Source organism: Dermacentor albipictus, unplaced genomic scaffold, assembly GCF_038994185.2.
Source record: "Dermacentor albipictus isolate Rhodes 1998 colony unplaced genomic scaffold, USDA_Dalb.pri_finalv2 scaffold_30, whole genome shotgun sequence".
NCBI classification, from domain to species: Eukaryota; Metazoa; Arthropoda; class Arachnida; order Ixodida; family Ixodidae; genus Dermacentor; species Dermacentor albipictus.
In genome coordinates, this window is record NW_027225584.1 from 215,664 (window position 1) to 237,196 (window position 21,533).

The 21,533-nt window shown below is 47.7% G+C and overlaps 1 protein-coding gene across 1 annotated transcript in view; it reads right to left on the minus strand.

The window, feature by feature from the left end:
• LOC135908408 (uncharacterized) overlaps positions 1–5,638 on the minus strand; it is a 117,215-nt gene extending 111,577 nt beyond the window's left edge. Inside the window, exons 1-2 of the mRNA XM_065440190.2 lie at positions 5,623–5,638; positions 5,392–5,549 (exon numbers count right to left, since the gene is read on the minus strand). The gene's annotated coding sequence lies outside the window, so the exon portion shown is untranslated. The remainder of the gene's footprint in view (positions 1–5,391; positions 5,550–5,622) is intronic.
• Between the last annotated feature and the right edge of the window lie 15,895 nt (positions 5,639–21,533).

Sequence of the window (21,533 nt, forward strand, 5' to 3'; positions counted from 1 at the left end):
GAATAGAATTCGCAACAAATTTAGGAAGACCTAAACACAGACGTAATGCTTCTCTTTCTAAGAGGATTAGAGGACGGGACATGTAGGCTGGAGCTCCAGAGAAGAGCGCGCAACCAAATTCTAATACCGGGCGAATGTACATACGATATGTCATTAGGAGTGCATCTCTTACTCAATCCTATTCGACGACTGCTCAGTCTACGCAATATGCCAGTTGCACGGTTACCTTTTCCAGTCACATGATTTATGTGTGGGCGCCAGTTGAGAGAGGCGTTATAAATAATTCCGAGGTATTTAACATATTGCACCTGTGGTATGTCTTGAAGGTGGTAAGACAATGAGATGTGCATTATGTCACGTATCGGAAAAACGAGAACAGCACATTTGCTGGCATTGAGTATAAAGCGATTAACATCTAACCCCCTCCCCAGAGCACAAAGGCAAGTTTGCAGTCGTTGGTATAGCGTGTGGATGTCGTTTGCAGATGCCAAAACGCAATATCGTCTGCATAAGCATAAGTAGTTACTTCTTGATGATAAGGTAGTGTGCTCACGAGAATATTAAAAAGCACCGGGGAAAGGACTGAGCCTTGCGGTACGCCTCTCGTTTGTTTGTGTTTATAAGAAGAAACGCCGCTTTGGTAGGAATAGAATTTTCTTTCACCTACCAATTACTGAATCCACGCTACTATACACCCAGGAACACCACAGGATGTTAACCGATTGATCAATACAGTGTGCTCCACAGTGTCGTATGCTTTAGCGATATCGAGCGTCAGTAAGGCAGCGTATTGCTTATGACGTCGAGCTAGTTGCATTCGGCTTTCTAAGTCGACGTGGTCATGCCAGATGGAGCAGCCAGCCCTGAAACGAATCTGACAGAAACTAAGAATGAAATTATCATTAATAAATTTCATGATACGAAGGTGAAGAAGCCTCTCAATGAATTTTACTACGTTTGATGTATGTGCAATGGGCCTAATGTTATCCAATACATACCTTCCTTCTTGTTTCTTGCGCATCAATATTACTTTGGCGAGCTCCCATTGCAACAGAATCCAAGCATATTTAATTGAATAATTCACCAGGTCTAAAAGAACGTTAGGCGATCCCTGTAACAATATTTTTAACATTGCATTTGTGACACAGTCAAGGCCAGGGGCTGCATTCGGCAAGCACAGTGCAGTCTCATTTAGTTCAGATAAGGAAATTAGAGTAAAGCCATCCGAAGGATCTAACGTAGAATGAATAGCCGGAAGCCCGGCCGTAAATCGATTTTCTAAGCCTTTGGCAATCTCTTCCAGAGAGGCGCTCAATTCTCGCGGGGTCAAAACAATCCGCCTCTTTCATGTAGGTGTGCTGCCCTCTGACGCACGCCGCTGGAAACGCTTTGGAAGGGTGTCGGGGGGGGTTTCGCCGGTTGATTTCTGTACCTGCGCCCATGCTGAGTGCGCGTCGGTTGTGCGGTTCGTCGATCGCGATTAATTAATAATGGTTTCTCCGGGGCAGCATGTCGTTCACCCACCGAGTATAGTGGGTGAACAGGCCCGAGTGCGCTGTTGTGGTAACAGCGCGGCTGATAAAGGCACGCTGAGTTCCGTCTGCCGACGCGGCTGCCTTGAGTTCGTTGTCGCTGATGTCTGCGATTGCACATGGCTTTTTGTATCCCTTTTACACATTCCCTAAACATTTCGCATATTCAAGAAGCCTTCGAGCGCAGCCTTCCAAGTGGCATTTGCCAAAGTGGTGCATTTGTTTACATCTACAGCTTCAGATCGCTGTTAGCTCTTCGAATATTGTAGAAACGGCGCATCACTAATGTGAAATAATCTCAAAATGTAGCAAACCATACAGACGTGTCAGTATGAGCGACCGAGTCCCTTAAACAACTGCTACTGTGATCAAGACGCATATATATTACAGGCTGTTACTACTGATTCTCGATTTTAATCAACTTCATCATACTTAAAGTTTGCACGTGCTATAAAGCATTATTAGAGACAACTGTGCTCGGCATAAGTCCCCACTTATATGCCATGCAGTTCTCTCGCGAGAAGGCGGCTGCCATCGCTGACACCGTTGGCAACTGAGCAAGTTTAGGCTGCTGTATCGAATCCACTGTCTCTCCTTTCCTGTTTGACGCAGAGGTATACAATGCTTCTTTGGAATTAAGAAATGTCAGCACAAAAACACACACAGACCCACCATTTATGGGAATGCGACCGGCAGTGATCGGGAACGATGACGAAAGTATAAGATGTTGCACAGCGCTGTGTCGCCGCTTGCCGCTTACTGTGTATGTGCCGTTCGAAATGAAGAGTAGTTATCAAATCGCTATAGGGCCGCAACCTAACTATAAGAGCGGTTTCCTTCGTCCGGACTGCTTATTTTTAAGCCCAGCTTTATCGGTAGCAGATGCACGAACTCGACGGCCTCCGGCCTAACCTAAACTTCGCTAAACAGGATCAACATTGACTCAAACTTCACGTGCACGGCTTGCGAGGACTGAAGCTCGTGTATTTCAACTTCGAAGGCATGTCGACGCATTTTGAGCGCGAATAATTATATGTGCAAGTGAATGAGCTGCAGCTATCACGTTGTCGGTTCGACGGCTGATCACGTAGAGTTCGGTCAAGCTATCACGGTCGGCACGCTGATTTTGTCGGTGCCGTCGACACGAAAGCCCGTCGCGCTATATGACAACTCGCACCCATCGGTTGCGTCACTGTCGGCCTATTACAATCAAATGATCTCAGTGACACAGTGCAGAATAGTCGGCCAATCGTCGGCATCAGCGTCTTGTCGTTCTCGTATCGACCCAGTGTTACCACGCCTTAAAACAGTACATGAAGTCGGGCACGCGCTGCCACCACCAGCAACAGTGGGCCGACGCTGCAAGAAGACTGCGTCAGCAACGTGATTTTGAAGTGTCGCCCAAATGTAACGCAAGGGTTCATCGATAAATTTGACAGCCGTCAATACAAGGCGGCAACTACGTGGTTCACGGTGCAGTTCGGACCAAGCCCTGACCCCTTTCTGCTTCAAAGCGGAGTTGCAGTCTTACGCCCGTTTTTGGCGCAGCACCGGCGTCGAGCTACCAGTAGAGTCTCAACGCGGTACATGGCACGAGCGTTTGCAACAGCGCGCGTCCAAGCGCTTTTTTTTTTCCCGGGGGTACTTTCCCCCGATATCTGGCCGCGCGGCCGCGCGCACGTCCCTTCCAAAAGATTTTGCGACTAATCCGCTAGGGCAGGGCGCATGCGTCGTCGCGCCGTGAAAGAGGCGGATTGAGTATAATGTTAAGGGTGCTGGTAGCCCCTTCCTAGCACGAAGAAATGCAAATAAAGCACACTCATTTTTTGCATTTGATGGATAATCGTAATGCCTAATATCGTATTCGTCTTTGGCTCGATTAACAGTACGCTTAAATACGCCAGCGTGAAACTGATAATTTTTCCAATTTGTCGGGCACTGATTATGCAGAAGTATTTTCCAAGCTGCTTCTCTTTTTCTATAATCCCGCCTACACTCCTTATTTCACCAACGGCAAGCGGTGCCTTTAGCCGAAGGGATGACAAATTCAGCTTGCGTCCAGGAATCCTCTAGAATTGAGCCAATGGTTGAAGCGATTTCCTTATCATTGGTATTGGCAAGTTTCGAAACGGCTGAACGCATGGAAGTCCTAAATTCCGTATGGTTCACAAATGTGCATGCCTGGTATTCTAAAGATGTTATTGGACAAATGATTTCAAATGACACAGGAAGATGATCACTGTTGGTTGCTGAGCCAACCGTTTCCCACGACAAAACCTTGATGCCAGCGCTACAAAATGTTAAATCTAACACCGAGCGAAAGGAACCTTTAGCAAACGTTACTTGTCCTGTGTTCTGACATGAAAGGTGGCTATCAATAGTCCACTGCCATAGTCGCTTACCACACAAATTTGTTTTTAGCCCCCACGACATGTGATGCGAATGAAAATCCCCTACAAACAAAATTTCTTTTCTACAGGCAACCAGAGCCCTATCAAGTTGACGTGTACTTTGCATACCGTTGGGGAAATATGCATTTGTAATTGAAAATGGATGGTACCCTGGGAGACATAAATCTATGGCGCAAATTTCGTAGTCGGAATCCATGATTCGAAAAGAAATTTTTGTCTTGCGACAAATTTTACTGGAAACAAGTATCAGTAATCCTCCACATCGCGACTGTCGATCTAATCGGAAAGACGAAAAACCTTTTTAATGAAACTTTTTATCAGGTGAAAGCCAAGTTTCTTGAAGAAGTAAGACATCTGGATTGAATTGAATAGATAGGCAAGATAAATCTGTTAAAGCTGAAAATATAGAGCGACAGTTCCACTGCAGTGCTTTTAACTGTTCAATGGTGTGGAACGCACAGCAGCGGTAACTGCCGCCTTTAGAATGCTTTCTGTAATCATAGGAAATGGTTGACTCTTTTTTTATTTTGGTTTCATAACTTTTAAAATTGGGGATCCCATACGTTTGGGAGCTCGAGTGTCAAGTTCCATATCTGTGGCACTAACAGTGTCTGAATAAGAGGGCTCATCTTCGCCTGGTTTGACTAGCGGAGTAGTGTCTGTGGAATCTTCTGAAATGTAGAAGGCATCTCTACCTCGTTGCTAGGCATTCGAGGTGTGGCGTTAGATACTGGGGATTGCATTGGTGTCTTAGTGGTCTTCATTACTTGCATCATGTGACTGGAAATAATTTGCGCTAAGCAATCAGAGAGACTGGATATCAATTTATCCCTAGCTTTAGCCATTGCTTTTTCCACTGCAGAATCAATTGCTTCGGAGATATTAAGATCCACGTTTGGAGTGTTGCGCACTGTAACACCCGAGTATTCGAAGGCCCTGTCTTTAATAACTGCAATTGCATCGCTTCGGCAGCAACGACGGCGGTCGATTATTTCAAGAATTTGTATCTTTTGAGCGCGAGCTGAGCAGTTCGAATAGTCTGCTGGCTGTGCTCCCCCACAGAGGCAGCACTCTAGAGATTGAGCGGAGCACTCACTTGAAGAATGACCATCTCCACAGGTGTGGCAACGCAAGCTAGACTTACATCCGCCTGCGCTGTGCCCGAATCTCCAACAATTCTGACACTGGATTGGATGTGACGCGAGTGGCTTTACACGGAACACAAGAGGCCACACCTTTATTTCAGAAGCACGTGATGTGCCCACAAACGTTGCAATCACAGATTCCGTTGGAACCATTTCGTTATTTATCAGTCGATTGCAACGGTAGATAGCAATGACACCTGCTGCGGAGAGCTTGTCCAGGGTTTCAGTTGGGCTTAATCGGGAGTCTACGCCCCGTACAAGACACTTGGTGCACGCAAGGTGAGGCGGAATAAAAGCACTCACCGGGGTGGAAGCGCATGAAGTGCATTTCAAGAGGTCTTCAACACAGGTCTGGTCGGGTGAACGTCCGAACGCTCGCACATCAGTGATGGTTTGGAAGTTGTTGGACGTGGTCTTATGTGCCTTCTGGACAGCTTGTGGACTCGTGATCCTGATGGAACCTCCATTGGTAGGCACAAGCGCAACAGGAATGGTGCTGACGCCACTGCGAAAAAATAAATCTAGAACGCTCACCTTCACTCGTTTCAGACTTTTGCTTCTTCTTTGTTCTTATGCAGGCATTGATGAAGACAGTATTTACAAAGAATAAACCACATTGAATAAGCAAGGACAAACTATGCCGAATACCTCTGACGTTGTGTTTCCTTTTCTATATATTATCATAATGACAAAGTGTTTACAAGCATCCTTGAAGATAGTTACATATTTCTCCATTGCATGCACCCGCTCGATGCCATTACACGGTGCTGGTAATCCTTTTCAAAGAGGAGAACGCGTGGGATGAATAAGGGGAACTGAGGGATTCGATTTCTTATTTCTTACGACCACGTCAAGTCCACCTTCAATGGAGTAAAAAAAAACGAACAGTGAAAGCGAACTTTTTTTAGAAATTGAAATGTAGAAAGAATGACGAAAAGGGAAATGAAAGTAGCCGATGAGACAAATTGCCGCCTTTGGGAGCCGAACCTCTGTTTCAAGTGCTGCGACTTCAACGACGAAAATCGGTGCAATCGCACACGTTGCAATGCGATTTTTAGAGGGCCCATTTTACATGTTTTCGATTTCAACAATGCGACTGGTGCGACGCCCAGGGTTGCTTACTGCCAGGTGTCGTGGCACACGCTGCATAATTCTTTTGCTGTAGCGAATAAAACGTTTGCATTATAATATGGTTGACTTTTCCTAATTAGGAGCAAATAATATGCGTCTTTTGTAATTTAAAATGTTTTGAAGTTAAGTTTTCGTTTTAGAGTGCGCAACGGCGGTTTCTGAAGTTCAGTGCGATGAGTGAGTGAGTTAGAACTTTATTTAGGTCCTGAGGGGAAGTCAATCCGGCGGCTCCACCCAGGTCGGGGCCGGTATACAGAGTCCTTCGGCGACGGCCCGGGCCCTCTGGACAGCCTTGAACTGAGTGATGAGCTCTGTGCTTCTGAGCGCTGAGTCCCAGGAAGACTGGTCGGGAAAATCCGTGCTCGCGTTGGCAGGGCACAGCCAGAGCATGTGTTCGAAGTTGTTGTATTCGTGGCCGCAGTGTGGGCATTCAGTAGGAAGGTCAGGATTGATCCTGCTTAGTGTTGTTGGTGTGGTGTATGTCCTAGTCTGCAACTGTCTGTAAGTGACGGCCTGTGCTTTTTTGAGCTTTGGGTGAGGAGGAGGAAAAATTTTTCTTGATAACCTATGATTTGAAGTGATTTCGTGGTATGATACGAGCGGGTCTTTGTTGTCTAGGTTCCTCCAGGCTGGGTTGAAGCGAGGGGGCAGACCGCAGACGCTGAATGTGAGCTCTCGCGCCAGTTGGTGTGCCCGCTCGTTCGGATTACGGTCAGGAGGTCCGGAAATGTTGTCCATGTGGGCCGGGAACCATGTGATGTGTGGGGACGTGAGGTTGTCTCCTCCAGTTTCTTGGAAGAAGATGGTGTTAGTAAATTTTCTTTACCTTCTTTTCTTACTTTCGTGGCACAGAGTGCCTCCAAGCTGGCGTAACCAGCTTATTTGGTAGAGAAAGTTTTCTTCAGCTGTTGTCGTATCTCCTCTTCCATCAGAGATGGGACGCCATAGACGTTGCACTTGGAGAATGGACTTTATGTACACGATATTTACATTAACAGCTATTTACAGTGGGTCTGACGTACCAACTCGACATAGCCGAAGTGCATAGCACCCTTCGTACGTCAAGACCCTCGGGTTACACAGGGACCGGCGCTTTAACTCGGCAGAGCCGAAAGTGCAGAGCACCTTTCTTGCGCCCAGAACCCCCGTGAGAGGTCGGGAGCCAGGTTTTAAACCTTCAGTTGCTCCTCCCGAATCCCCTCACGGCAAATCACGACACCCCAGTGACCTGATTGGGTCAACTGGGCTGTCACTCATTGGGCACTCTCTCTCTCACCCTCTCCCTGCGTTACTCGGAACATTCAGAGAGATAGAGGGAGAGAAAGTAACCACCAAACAACAAATAAACAAATAACATCCCAACCGTTTCGTCTCCGCGACATATATGGAAAACCTCCCGACACTTTGAAAAACACTTACGGGGAACGACCATATGCGTCGCCCCGTCTTCGCGCCTTAACTAAACCCATCGCGCACTGCGTGCCACAAAGGGCGCCCCTGCCGAAGTGCACCCGCCGATTCACAATGCCGTCTTGTGCATGGTTCGTCTCCTCCGGCGGGCCCGTAAAGCTAAGTACGCAGAAGGATCTGTCTCGGGTGCCAGCCTACCTTTCAAGGGACCGCGCATCGGGTCACCGATCCCTCCGGTTTTAAGCTGCCGCCTTGTACCCCCCCGGCATGACCATTGACGCCCTAACGACGCTTTGCTCGTGGTACGTCCCAGGCAGGGCGCCTCCGTCCGTGCTTCCGGGACAAAGGGCCCCCAACGTCGCACCCTTTCCTACGTCTCAAGCCCGTACGCGTGACAGGTTAAAATGTCCCGACGTGTCGGCGCGGGCTATCTGCCGTCAAAGAGCGTCTCCCGACTCATTACCGAAGCGCCCGGCTGGCTTTACTCTCGGCTAAGCCCGAAAACGGCGACCTCCCACAATTCTAGGAAGGGAAATGACCTCTCAGCGTCCATGCCGTTTGGCAACATCCTTTACAGTGTTGATAACCGTAGCTGCTTTCCTAGAGACGAGGGCTGACGAGATGGTTCTAATAGCTGTTCTTGAGTCCGAGTAAATGACTGGCGCTCCTTTGCAGCTTCGAAGGGACACCGCGATGGCCATTTCTTCTGCTTCGTAAGTGAAGTTGGTAACTACCGTGGCTGCGTTGATGAGTGAGCCATGGGCGTCCACAACAGAGACAGCGTAGGCGCCTCGATTCCAATATCTGGCCGCGTCAACGAAGAGGACCTGCGCTTCGTTACGTTTCATGTTGTCAAGGATTGCCTTCATTCTCGCTTTTCTCCGCCTTTCGTTGTGGGTGGGGTGTATGTTTCGTGGGATGGGATCAACGGTTATTGATCACTTGGCGTTTGTGCATAGTTGCGACTTCTCTGGTGGCATGAAGAGGGACTGTATGCCTGCTTCTAGTAAGATATCAGTGCGATGAGACACGGCGCACTTAAACAGCTGCTCGCAGCTGGTTCAGCGTTGTGTCAGTCCCCGCACACACTCAAGTTCAAGAAATGACCACAGAAGGCGAAAAAAATCGACTGCGCGCCGCTGCTAATAAAACAAGCATAGTAGAAACCCTCAAGGGATGCCTGAGTTAGTTTTAATATCTCCCGCTAGAGACACCGTAGTAAGCGCAAGTTTTTCTCACAATCTTCCCGCTACAATTACCGAAACATGTTTATTTCATAAAATATGCCATAAAATTATCATTGCTATTTAGATACTGTACTTTTCATTAGTAAGTTTACTGTTTTTGTCATTATAAACGCAAATAGGGTTCAGTATCATCGATCTTCCACGTGACCTCTCGCCTGGATTTAAAACTTTCACTGGTATTTTCGAGTGCATGGCGGCACGGATTCATTCGTTCGTACACTTAGACTGGTTGCTTCTTTGTTGCTAAAACTAGTTTATTGCGCTACGATGTCTCCCATTATTTAACTTGTGGTGAAGTGACATGTTTGCAAGCGGACATGTAAGCCCGAAAGCTACGTTTCGGTCGTGAGCCATGCGTCTGCATCGAAACGGCAACCGTATTCTGCGACTGAGTACAGCAGTACCGGTGAGTCGTTTAATATCGCTGCCTGAATCCCTATGTAATGCTGCTCTCGTTAACTTACAGGCGGAGACAAGTTAATGAACTAGATGCTGCATTGCATATGGGCAGTCAGGACCCTCTGTTTCTGTTTCCGAAATAAACTTTTAGTTGCGAATTCACGAAACAGAAATCGATATCGGAACGCGCGTCACATTTTTCATCTCGTTGTAGCCGTAGCCATAGGTGACATAGTAGCCTTATCAAAGTATATTTTTTCGAGTCTGCCTGCAAGTTCTTTCGTCCACAGAACCAAATAACCCTTTGATAAACTGAAGCTAAAGTACTCGATTTAATGCATCAAACAGTTTCACGCAAGATAATTCACCCATATTTCGTACCTGTTGGTTCCAAATGTTCTTGCTGTTCAGTTTGGTTTACATGAGCACATTTATTTTTGTAGTAGTGAAGCGGTGCATCACGTTCATGCAGAAAAAGAGTGCATAATTTCTGCTAGCTTCATGCCTTTCATGCATTTGCTTGTGAAACCAGCAGTGTGATCTCTTCTAGTGTATGGATGAGCGCACAAATGTTCTCATTTGTGATCCTAATAATACTTAGGCTGTTGACATGCATTGTAGTTAGGCAGACATCAATTTTATGGAGAGTAGCAATATATATTTGCCATGCTGTTAGCGCCCTAGAACAAACAGGGTACATTTGCATGTGTTCTGTAGTCACAAACCATTACAATGTATATGTCACCCCTTTTGGCATTTCATATCGCAAAATTGTGCTTATTCAATTTTTGATGCAGCCAAAATTTCTGTTCCAGACATGCAGTAATGAGGACGGCACCAATAGAAAGCAACAAACTCCACGCACTAAAGAGAAGTTGCTGCCTGCTACAACAAGGTCATTGTGTGGGCTTTGGCTGCTACTGCAAGGTAAACACCACCTGGTTCAGAAATAAATATGCTTGATATATGCTGTATTGGCTTGCTAGTCTTAAGATACATGTAATTTGTTTGTAGTAGATTATATGAACGTTTGTTCGTATTTACAGTTCAGCATAATTGGTTCGAACATAAAAGAAAACATTACATGACTTTGGATAATCTCTGCTGTATCTCATGTGTCACTGTTCTGCCCCAACAGAGTCTGTGCCAAGCTCATCTTGGTCATCACGGGAGCCCTCATCTACACCGACAGGAAGAGACGAGCCGAATTCACAAGGCTTTACACCACGAACAAAGAAGTCGTTCCAGAAGCATTTGGATGAGATATCAAGTCTACAGACGTCTGTGTCAAGAGTGAAAAGAGCCTCTGCCATCATTCCACCCGCAGAGATATTGGCCGAGTCATCCATGTACCTCAACAACAAAGATTCTGTGTCTTCAGATGTACCTACAACCTCTAAACAAGCACAGACGACACTGGCCAAAAGGGTTCCGTCAGCCTGCCCTTCCTTAATGAGCTTCCTGGCCTTGTCAAATACCATTTGTGCCAAGTATAATTTTTTTCAATGAATGCAAGCTTTTTCATTCCACATTCTTGTTAAAGATAATTCATCTTCCTCATCTAAACATTAAAGGTCAACCAATTCTTTGCTCATACTTAATACCATGGTCATTGTCTAGTAGCATAACATATGTGTAGCAGTATTTTCTAGTGAACGTTGCCATGTAGAATTCCTCTCCTGAAATAGCTGATGCGGCATTGACGTGTCTTGCATTAACATTTGCACTGTGTGCTATGTAGCATTAAATTTTTCTTAATGTTTTTGACTTTCAATGCTTGCAAGGTAGAGTAGCTTCTTTCTTGAATGCAGGCTTTCTAATTCCCATATTTAATTCCTATAGACTCGTTCACAATTGCTATTCTTACTCGACATACTGTGTGATGGCGCAAGCTACATTGAAGAACAAAAAAAAAACGTGCAGGTCGGAAAGGAGGTAACGCTAAAATGCCGGGTAGTCATGTCGCTCTGTTGGCTGCGGCAGCAGATGCCTGCGTCACCCGATTGCTTCGTAATGCAAGTTGCTCTTCTTCAGTGGCGACTGTCAGTGCAAACAGGTACGACACACTGTTCAATCTGCTTGCGCTGCTGGTTGTTGCTTGTTACCAGACCACCATGTGCGACGAAGGCAAGCACTATGCCTGCAGTCGAACGGCTGAATCTGCTGTAAGCGACCCGTGTGCTTGTATGCTCACTGTTGTCATGTAGATCATAGCCAAGGTATAGTGCATAATGCCAATGTGTTATGTTAGAGGTATCCTGAAATGATTTGACTGCATAGCCTTATTTCAATACTGCACCGCTTGGTCATGGTTGCCGTGTTACATTTCTCGGATGTGGCGGCCTCGTCAGTAGCATTGGGGAACGGCCTCTCAAGGTAAGCCTCTGCTCTTGCAGTCTGTACAGCGACATCGACTCCCTGTTTACACGCTCCCCGTTCCGTCCTTTCCGGCTGCAGCCGTGTGCGAATTTTGCTTGTGGCCTTCCTCAGCCATGATTTGGCGTCAACGGAGGCTCACCTAATTACATGATCCAAAGTGTATGAGGTTGATATCCACATGGGTGGAAAGGACTGCGTGTCCACAAACCAGACCGTGTCCATATTGAGAGCAGGTGGTGCACCAAGTGCGAGCAACACATTAGAGGCCACCGAAAAAACAAAAAGAAACGTGCAGGTTGGAAAGGAGGTCACGCTAAATTGCCAGGTAGTTCATGTCGCTGTGTTGGCTATGGCGGCAGATGCGTGTATCACCCAATTGATTCGCAATGCAACTTACAGCGACTGTCCATGCAAATAGGTGGGACACTGTCCAATCTGCTTGTGCCGCTGGTTGTCACTCATTACTAGAACGCCATGGGCGAAGAAGGCAAGGACTGTGCCTGAAGTCGGATAGCTGAATGTTCTGTAAGCGACCCGCAGTGCGTGAAAGCTCACTGTTGTCATGTGGATCTTAGCCAATGTACAGTGTTTTGTGTGAACCTTATGCGGTGATTGAATGCCGAGCCTCATTTGATCATGGTTGCCATGTTATGTTTCTTGGATGTGGCGACCTGGTCAGCTGCATTGGGCAACAGTCTCACGAGGCAACCATCTGCTGCTGCAGTCCACACAGCGACAATGACTCCCAATTTACACACACCGTAATTGGTGCTCCCCGTTCGACCTTTCATGCTGCAGCAAAGGGCAAATTATGCTTGTAGGTCTTCGTCATTATCAAACGTGACGTGGCGTGAACGGAGACTAGCATACATGATTACATGATCCGAAGTCTATGAAGTTGATAGCCACATGGGTGGAAAGGCCTCTGCAAAAGTGGCTACAAAATGGCGATGCCTACCAAACCGACCATGCCCACATTGAGAATGTGGGGCACCAAGTGCGAGTTGCACATTAGCGGCACGCAAAAGAACAAAAAGACGTGCAGGTTGGAAAGGAGGCAACGCTAAAATGCCGGGTAGTCCATGTCGCTCTGTTGGTTGCGGCAGTAGATGCCTGCGTAACCTGATCGCTTGGCAATGTAAGTTACGGCGACTGTCTATGAAAACAGGTGGGGCACAGTCCAATTTGCTTGCGCTGCTGATTGCCGCTCGTTACCAAACCGCCATGTGCGACGACGTAAGCGAGCTTCTCAGCGCATCTCGAGATGCAAGTTTTATTGCTGCTCTTGTACCAGAAGGTGCACTGCTTTTCTTCTGCCAATAAAGTCGCACGCCATGTTCACTCACTTGTGGGTTGTTTGTATGGGCGTCAGTAGAGGCTCTTTGGTCTCCTGGCAATTAGAACGCACCAGCTACGCGGCAGCCGAGGCAGTGAGGCATGCCACATAGGCGGCAGGGCGAGCACGGCGCGTACCAGCGCTACAGTGCTCTAGAATATAGGTAGTGCCGAGATGATGATGATAGCAACTTTATTGTATCGCCGGATAAGGAGGCCCCTACTCCCCGTCCCAGGTACACAGGCCTTGGGGACGGGGGACGGAACCTCCGCCATTAGAAGCAAGCGAAGAGGTCTTGACTCTTCGCGGCTTCTTCCGCCAGGCGGATGGCGTGTTGTGGAGTAGGGTCCTCGCTCCGCAGCAGGGCTTCCCAGGCCTCTCCACAATTTATGTTTGCTTTAGCCCCTGGTGAGCTAGTGCATTCCCAGATTATGTGATCGAGGGTCCCTCTCGCCCCATAGTGCTTTCTCTCATCGGTTTCTCTATCATGCATAACATGGTATGCCCAGACCGGGTTTACGAAGTTCCCAGCTTGCAAGCGCCGCCATGCGACTGCCTCTCTATTGTTGAGATTTTTATCCGGTGGTGGCACTAGTCTCCTAAGTAGCCGATAATTTTCGACAATCTCCGTATAATTTTGCAGACGCTCGTCCATGTTCCGGCAGTCGGGCGGTTCCACAGCCACCCGGAAGTAGAGAGCTCGGGCTAACTCGTGGGCCGCCTCATTGCCAGGAACGGACGTGTATGCAGGTGTCCAAATTAGGCTAATTTTTGTGTTCAGCCGTCTACTGGCCAGAACCCTTGCCGCTTCCGGCGAGATCCTGCCCTTTCCAAAATTCCAGATGGCCGTTTTGCTATCGCTAATTATGAAATTTGCTTCCGTTGCCACGCAAGCGAGCGCTATCGCAACTTCTTCAGCCGTTTTCGAGTTGCGGCTTCTAATGGTGGCGGCCGATACGGGGGCACCTCGGCCGTCGACCACCGAGGCGACTGCCGCACCCGACTTGCCACTTGCCGCGTCCACGTACGCAACCGACTTGCTGTTCATTGAATCAAAGCGTTTGATTAGTGCTTCTGCTCTTTTTTCCCTCCTCTCCGTGTTGAATATTGGATGCATGTTACGAGGGAGGGGGGGAATGATTATATTTTCTCGGCAGACCAGCGGGATGTTTGACTTGCCTCGTAGTCCCCTATCTGTTTGCAGGCCTACCGTTTCGAGGATAGCTCTGCCCGTGGTCGTTCGGCTTAATCTTTCAAGCAGCGAAATTCTGACAGCCTCCGCTATTTCGTCCCAGGTATTGTGCACTCCCATAGAGAGGAGCTTTTCTGTGGAGGTGGTAATTGGTAAGCCTAAGGCCCTCTTTATGCACCGTCGAATGAGCGAGTCGAGTTTCCTCCTCTCCTCTGACCTGATGTTTAAGAAAGGCGTGGCATAGCACACGCGGCTTATTACGTATGCTTGGGTTAAATTAAGCAAGCTTCTTTCCTTCAGGCCTCGTCCTTTCAGCGCGACCCTTCTAAATCTGCCAAGTGCTTGCGTGGCAAAGCCCTCTAGATTTTTGATTGTCCCATCATTATATCCGTTTTCCTGTATGAAAAGTCCTAGGATTCTGATTTGGTTAACCTTTGGGACCTCTATTTTAATGTCAAATTCCCAGCTACGCTTGCACCGGAGCGACTTTGGGTTGCAGACGAATAACTTCGATTCTTGCGGTGAGCACGACAGACCCCTACCGGCAGCATAGTGCACGACAGTATCCGCCGCCGCCTGCAGGCGCTCCTCGATGCTCGCATTGCTCCCCTGGTTGGTCCAGAGGGTGATGTCATCCGCATAAGTGCCGAGCCGAGCGTAGTGACGTTCACGAGCCGGCGCGCTCCATGCGATGTGGTGAGGCGGCGAGTGTCGACAGGTCCCGTGTGTAAGCGGTGGCGCTTTTGTAGCGGGGGCTCTTGTCTTGTTTGGATTTGTGGCGAATGGACGTACTTTTCGGGGCTCCATGGCGGCGAAGAAATCATAAGTTTTTGTGCATGCTTTGAGCTTGCTTCTGTTTTCTATTTTATTTTTAATTGCTATTTTTTGCCTTTAATTAGTAATTGGGTGGGGTTTTTTTCTTTTTTTTTGTCTCGTATTTCGGGTGCGCGGATGTGCTTCATGTACATTTGTTTTGCAGGATGGTTAGAGCGTCCTTTCGTGCCACGTGCTCCAACACGTGCAGCCGGGTGGGACGTTGAGTGTTTGTAGTATTTAAATGGTAGCTTGGAAGTGGCAAGACAAATAGCTATTAGTGGTTTTACTGTGCGTCTTTTGGTAGAAAAGTGAGAGCGTGGCCGCGTGGTTGAGCGCGTGCGAAAGCGTGTCATACCTTCGGTCACCGCGGCATTGATTGTTTTTGAAACATTGATGAGAGTTGCTTTGCGACATTTTGAGGATTTGGATCCTGTGCGTATCGGTTTTTGCTCAACGGCACGTGCTCTGCATTGATGTAGTATTATAGCATTTGCAAAAAGCCGTGCAATACATGGCGAGAAAGCCGGCAAAGCAGGCAGTACGCGGGGGGTCCCTCAAGGCAGATGAGGAGAAGGATGAGAATGGAAAGGGCGTCGAATCAACCGGCACACAATGTGATGCCGATACTAGGCTGCAGAAAATGGAGGCTTTCCAGGAAGAGCTTCTCAAACAGGTGCAAGAGCTCAAAAATGAGCTAAACAGGGAGCGTGAGGCACGGAAGGTAGTTGAAAAGAGACTTGAAGCAGCCGAGGAAAAGCTGAACAGGGCCGCCATTGTTAACGAGAATGTGCGTGACAATGGAACGCAGACCCCCCCCCCCCCCGCGACATGCGAGGGAGGGTCAGCGAAATACGTGGAACGCATGCAGGCTGATGAAGGGTTAGCTGGAATGAGCGGCACCTATCTTGAGGCCGCCACGCGGAAAAAGCAGGAGCCCAGGGGACAATACCCCTTGTCGAGTCCGAATCACCCGGAAAAGGACAAAGGCAAGCAGGGAGAGTTAGGAGAGAGTGAAAGGGTGATTATCGCTAGCGACTCAAACCTGGCTGGGTGCTCAAAAGCAATTGTGGAGAGGGTGAAAGGCGACAAAAAAGTGGCGGTAGGGACATTTCCAGGGCAGACACTGGGTTCTTTCATGGAGCGAGCAAAAGAAGAGCTTGCGGAAAATGCCCCCGTGCGCAACCTTGTCATAGTAACAGGTGGGCTAAATGACGTCCTAAACAGGAAATGGCCAGGACTGGCCCAGCGCTTGGCGAAGGGGGTGGAAAACTTGCGCGAGCTATCCCCTCAGGTACAGGTCGTGGTGTGCGCGGTGCCGGAGGTGCCTGTGCGTGACAGTTATGTACAAAGAGCCGTAGTGGCTGCTAATGAGGCAATATGGAAAATGAGCCGAGAGAAAGGCTTCGAGGTTGTCGAAGTAAACAGGGAAGTGAGAAGTTGTGGTGGTTTTAAACGAGACATGATCCACTTCAATTACAGGCTAGCACGAGAAATGGGCTGGCGACTTGGTGGTCGCGCTGTTGCTATTTTAGGGGTTCGCGGGCGCTCAGGAGGTCAGAGTAGGTAGTAATGAAGGAGGTCCCCTAGGGGAACATCAGAAGAGCGTCGCCGTCGATAACAGAAAAAGGAAGAAAGCAAGAAAAAGAGTTAGCCATGCAATAGGCTACATAAACATGCAGGGCGGCAGAAGAAAGGAAAAGTGGGCAGAGATTGAGGAGCAGAGAGAGAGAGCAAATGATAAATTAAAGGTAGGGAGGTTAACCAGGACTGAGCCCGGTTGGCTACCCTACACTGGAAAAAGGGAAACGGGGACGGAAAGATTAAAGAAAGAGAAAGTCCACCGGGGATATCGTTCAGTCACTCAGTCCGGATTACAGACGCTGACTCAATCCTGTATCTTTCAAATATCGCAGCAGTGCTTTTGTGGCCTTTTGTAGCTGCGATATACGAGGCCATGGTCCCAAGATCTTGTTCAAGGTGAACGGTTTTCTATCTAACTGGTTGAGAGCTGTGCAGAGATCTTGTCTTTCATTTTCAAATGATGGGCAGTAGCACAGTAGATGGTCTATAGTTTCTTCGACACCGCAGGCATTGCACTCGGTGCTATCAGCCATTCCAATCAAAAACGTATATGCATTCGTGAATGCGACGCCCAAGCGTAAGCGGCACAGCATTGTTTCCTCATTACGCGGAAGCCCTGCTAACAGCCGCAGTTGCATAGATGGATCGAGGGAATGCAATCGATGTTGAGTGAAATCAGGTGTGTGCCACATCTCCAATGTCATAGGGTGCGCTAGCTTGCCTAAGTGTTGGGCGGCGTCAGTACGCGATAAAGGTATAGAAACAAGGGTTGCTTCTTCGTGTGCTTTCTTAGCAGCGTCGTCAGCGAGGTCGTTGCCGGAGATACCGCAATGGCCAGGCAGCCACTGAAACACGACGTCGTGCCCTTTCGCAATCATGTGATGGTGAATTTCTCGTATCTCCGATACGAGTTGTTCACAGGACCCGCGACGAAGAGTTGACAGAAGACATTGTAAGGCCGCCTTTGAATCACAGAATATTGCCCACCGATTAGCCGGTCGGTTGTTAATATAATCAACGGCACCTCGGAGGGCAACAAGCTCCGAACCGGTCGATGTTGTCAAGTGAGAAATCTTGTATCGGATGCTTAGTGATCGTGATTGTATAACCACTGCCCCGATGGAGCTGGTCTGGGTGGAAGAGCCATCCGTATATATGTCGACTCGGTCAAAGTAGGAAGTGTGCAAACAATCCAGAGCTGCTTGCTTCAAGGCCAAGGTAGGTAGGTCGGTCTTCTTTCTTATTCCTGGAACCGTAAGACGCACTTGAGGTTGTTTTAAACACCACAAAGCTGAGGTTGAACGTGCTGATGGTGTAAACCCCGATGGTAGGGAGGCACGATACTTGCTGACATCGCTGGCGAAGGATGCCTGTGGTCGTCGTTCTGGCAGACAGGCAAGAAAGCTTGATTGAATCCGTGAAATATGACGAACATGGGCCCTGAGCGAGTCGGTGCTGATGTAAGTCGTGATCGGATGGTCTTGAGCCATTATAATGGTTCCTGCTGTTGAGGCGCTCCGCGGAAGGCCTAGGCAAACACGTAGTGCCTGTGCTTGCACGCTCTGAAGTTCTTGAAGATTTGACTTGCATATTTTAGCAAGCACGGGAGAAATATAGCGTAAAAATCCGATAAAAAAAGTGCTCGATATAACTGTAGCATGGAGCCTATTGACGATCCCCATGTTTTGCCGGCGATGAACTTGAAGATGTGAACAATATATGTGAGCCTCTTCTTCAAGTGGGCAACCTGAAGGCTCCAAGAGAGGTCCCGGTCAACAATGACACCCAAAAACCGATGATTCTTTTTGTAGCAGATAGGCTGGCCATTGATGTATACTGGATAACCAGACATCGCTTTTCGCGTAAAAGCGACTAACGCACATTTTTCTGTTGAGATGGTAAGGCCTTGTGTCTGAAGATAGTCAGATGCCTGTGTTGCTGCTTGCTGTAGCCTTGCGCGAACCTGCAGGCGAGTGACCGCTGATGTCCAGATGCAGATGTCGTCGGCGTATATTGAAACACTCACTGTTTCCGGGAGGGATTCAGCCAGCCCAAGAAGCGCGAGGTTGAAAAGAACAGGGCTTAGAACACCGCCTTGGGGAACGCCTCGGCATGTGTAGTGGTCGGTAGTCGGACAATCTTCCGTACGCACGAACAAGGACCTTTGTGTCAAGTAGTTTCTGATCCATCAATATACTCACCCTCCTAGTTCAACTGTCAGAAGTGCGTCTAGAATGGTTTGATGGGAAACATTGTCGTAAGCGCCTTTCACGTCAAGAAAGAGTGCGGCTGATAATCGCTTCCGAGATTTTTGTTGTCCTACAGAAGATACCAGATCGATGACACTATCAATCGATGAACGGCCTCGTCGAAATCCCGCCATTGAGTCAGGGTAAATTTTGTTGTGTTAAAGGTACCATTCGAGACGCATGAGGATCATACGTTCCATGAGTTTCCCGACGCAGCTGGCAAGTGCTATCGGCCGATACGACGCCAGTTCGAGTGGTGACTTTCCTGTTTTTAGTAGTGGTACCAGGCGGCTTCGTTTCCATTCCTGTGGGACGACACCATCTCGCCATGAGCTGTTAAATAGGCTGAGGAGTTGTCTTCGTGCTTCTTGACCTAGGTGGCGCAAAGCACTATATGTTATCCCATCGGGCCCTGGTGAAGATGAACTCCTACAGAGCGCCATAGCAGCTTCTAAATCTTCCATAGAGAATGGAGCGTCCATACTTGTATCTCGTGGACCGGGGATGTCACCTGAAGTCATGTCAAAGGCTAAAACTGTGCCGCCGGCCACTTTCGCACAAAATTCCTCCGCAATTTCTACCTCACGGCGGTTTCCATAGAGAGCAAGGGCGTTGAAAGGGTGTCGTTGCTGGGGGCTTGAGCTAAGGCCCCGTAGGGTACGCCACACACGGGATAATGGCTTGCGGGGGTCCAGTGACTCGTAAAAGCATTTCCATCTTTGATCCGCTAGCTTATCCATTCGCCGCTTTATCTTCTTTTGCATACGCCGAGCTTCTCTGAGTTACATAGAGAACAAATATGGGCGTATGCGGTTACAGTAAGGCACCTTAGAGACTCAGAAGAGCCGCCAGTTATTGAGAATTATGCTTGGGAAGGGTGCAACAGAACTAAGTCGGAAAGAGAGGGCGGGGGAGTCGGAATGCTCATCCATCAGGGAGCCAAATGAAAAAGAGTTAATTCACAATGTCAAGAGCATCTTTGGTTGTCAGGTACAATGAGTAGGAAAGAAATTTGGCTGCGAGTTACGTATTTGTGGACCGAAAAGAATTACACAGAGAAGAATAAAGAGTTAGTGGAATGCATAAGCGCTGATATTAAGGGTTTCGGGAATGGTGCTGAGATTGTCCTATTAGGTGACATGAATGCCCACATACAGGATTTACATGGCTACACCGACAATAACTGGAAGTCAATGCTAGACTTTTGTGAGCAACATAACGTCGTGATCGTGAATACAGGGCCTAAGTGTGAAGGACAGATCACGTGGAAAGTGGGAAACCGGCAATCGACCATTGATTACTGTCTGATGACAGAAGGAATTCACGATAAGTTGAGAGAAATGGTCATCGATGAGGAAGGGTTTAGCAGCATATGAAGGGACCATAAACGCATCATTTCAAAAATCGGATATGTAGTTGGTAAAGAGAGCAAGGAGAGCAAAATGGCCAGTCCAAATTTGAACGCTGAACAAATAGCAAATATAGTCACCAGAGTTAAGGAAGAACTTGGCAAATGGCCAAGTAAAGAGCGGGAATATGGTGAGCTTCTGAGTGTAATAACAACAGAAATACGGAAAGAGGAACAACATGTTCGTTGGAAAGAAAAAAAGAAACCGAAAAGCTGGTGGAACAAGGAGATACGAGAAGAATTCGCAGAACGACAGAAAGCATCTCGAGAGCACAGGCAGGCAAAGAAGGCGCAGTTGCCGCAGGATGACGTAACCAGTAAATGGGAAATATGTGGGGAGAAAAAGTATATGGTTCAAATACTGGTGCAAGCAAAATTAAAAGGTGAATGTGAACGTCGGTTGCCAGAAATACGTGAGAAAAAGAAGGCCGCACCTAGAATATTTTGGAATCACATAAAATTATTAGGCAGGAAGTCTACAACAATACAACAACATATCCTAGACGAAGATGAAAACAGACTGGAAGGAGAAGCGGCAATAAATTACATCCAAAAGGTAACAGCCGAATCTTTTCAAGGCAATGACGAGGTTGTATTTGGAGAAAAAAAGAGCATGAAAGAGACCCAAATGGAAAAGGAGCTGGTGCTGACAAATTTAGACTGTAAGAAAGCGGAAGAGAAAATGACCATTACATCGGTGATATACAGGCTAGCAATGCAGGCAATCAAATTAAAACTTCAAGCATGGGCAGGGAATAATGGCATTTTGGGAGAGCTTCAGAATGGCTTCAGAATAGGTAGGCGTTTGGATGATAACTTGTTTGTTCTTACTCAGTGTATTGCAATATGAAAAGCAGAAAGCACACCGTTTTTGTGGCCTTTTTAGACATTACAGGAGCCTACGACAACGTAGACCGCAACATTTTGTGGCATATTCTGGAAGGGGGAGGCTTAGGTAGCCATTGTCTACAGCTTCTGAGAGAGATTTACCTAGAAAATACCGTTTGCGTTGAATGGGAAGGGATGAGGAGAGAGGAGAAAGTTAATATCAACAAGGGACTGAGGCAGGGGTGCCCTTTATTCCCGCTGCTGTTTATGATGTACATGGTGAGGATGGAGAGGGTGCTAGAAGGAAGTAATATCGGGTTTAATCTCTGATACAAACAGGCAGGTACAGTAATAGAGCAGCAACTCCCAGATTTATTTCATGCGGACGACATTGTGTTGCTAGCTAACAAGCAAAGTGATTTGCAACGTCTGGCTAATATCTGTGGACAGGAAGGCAACAATTTAGGTT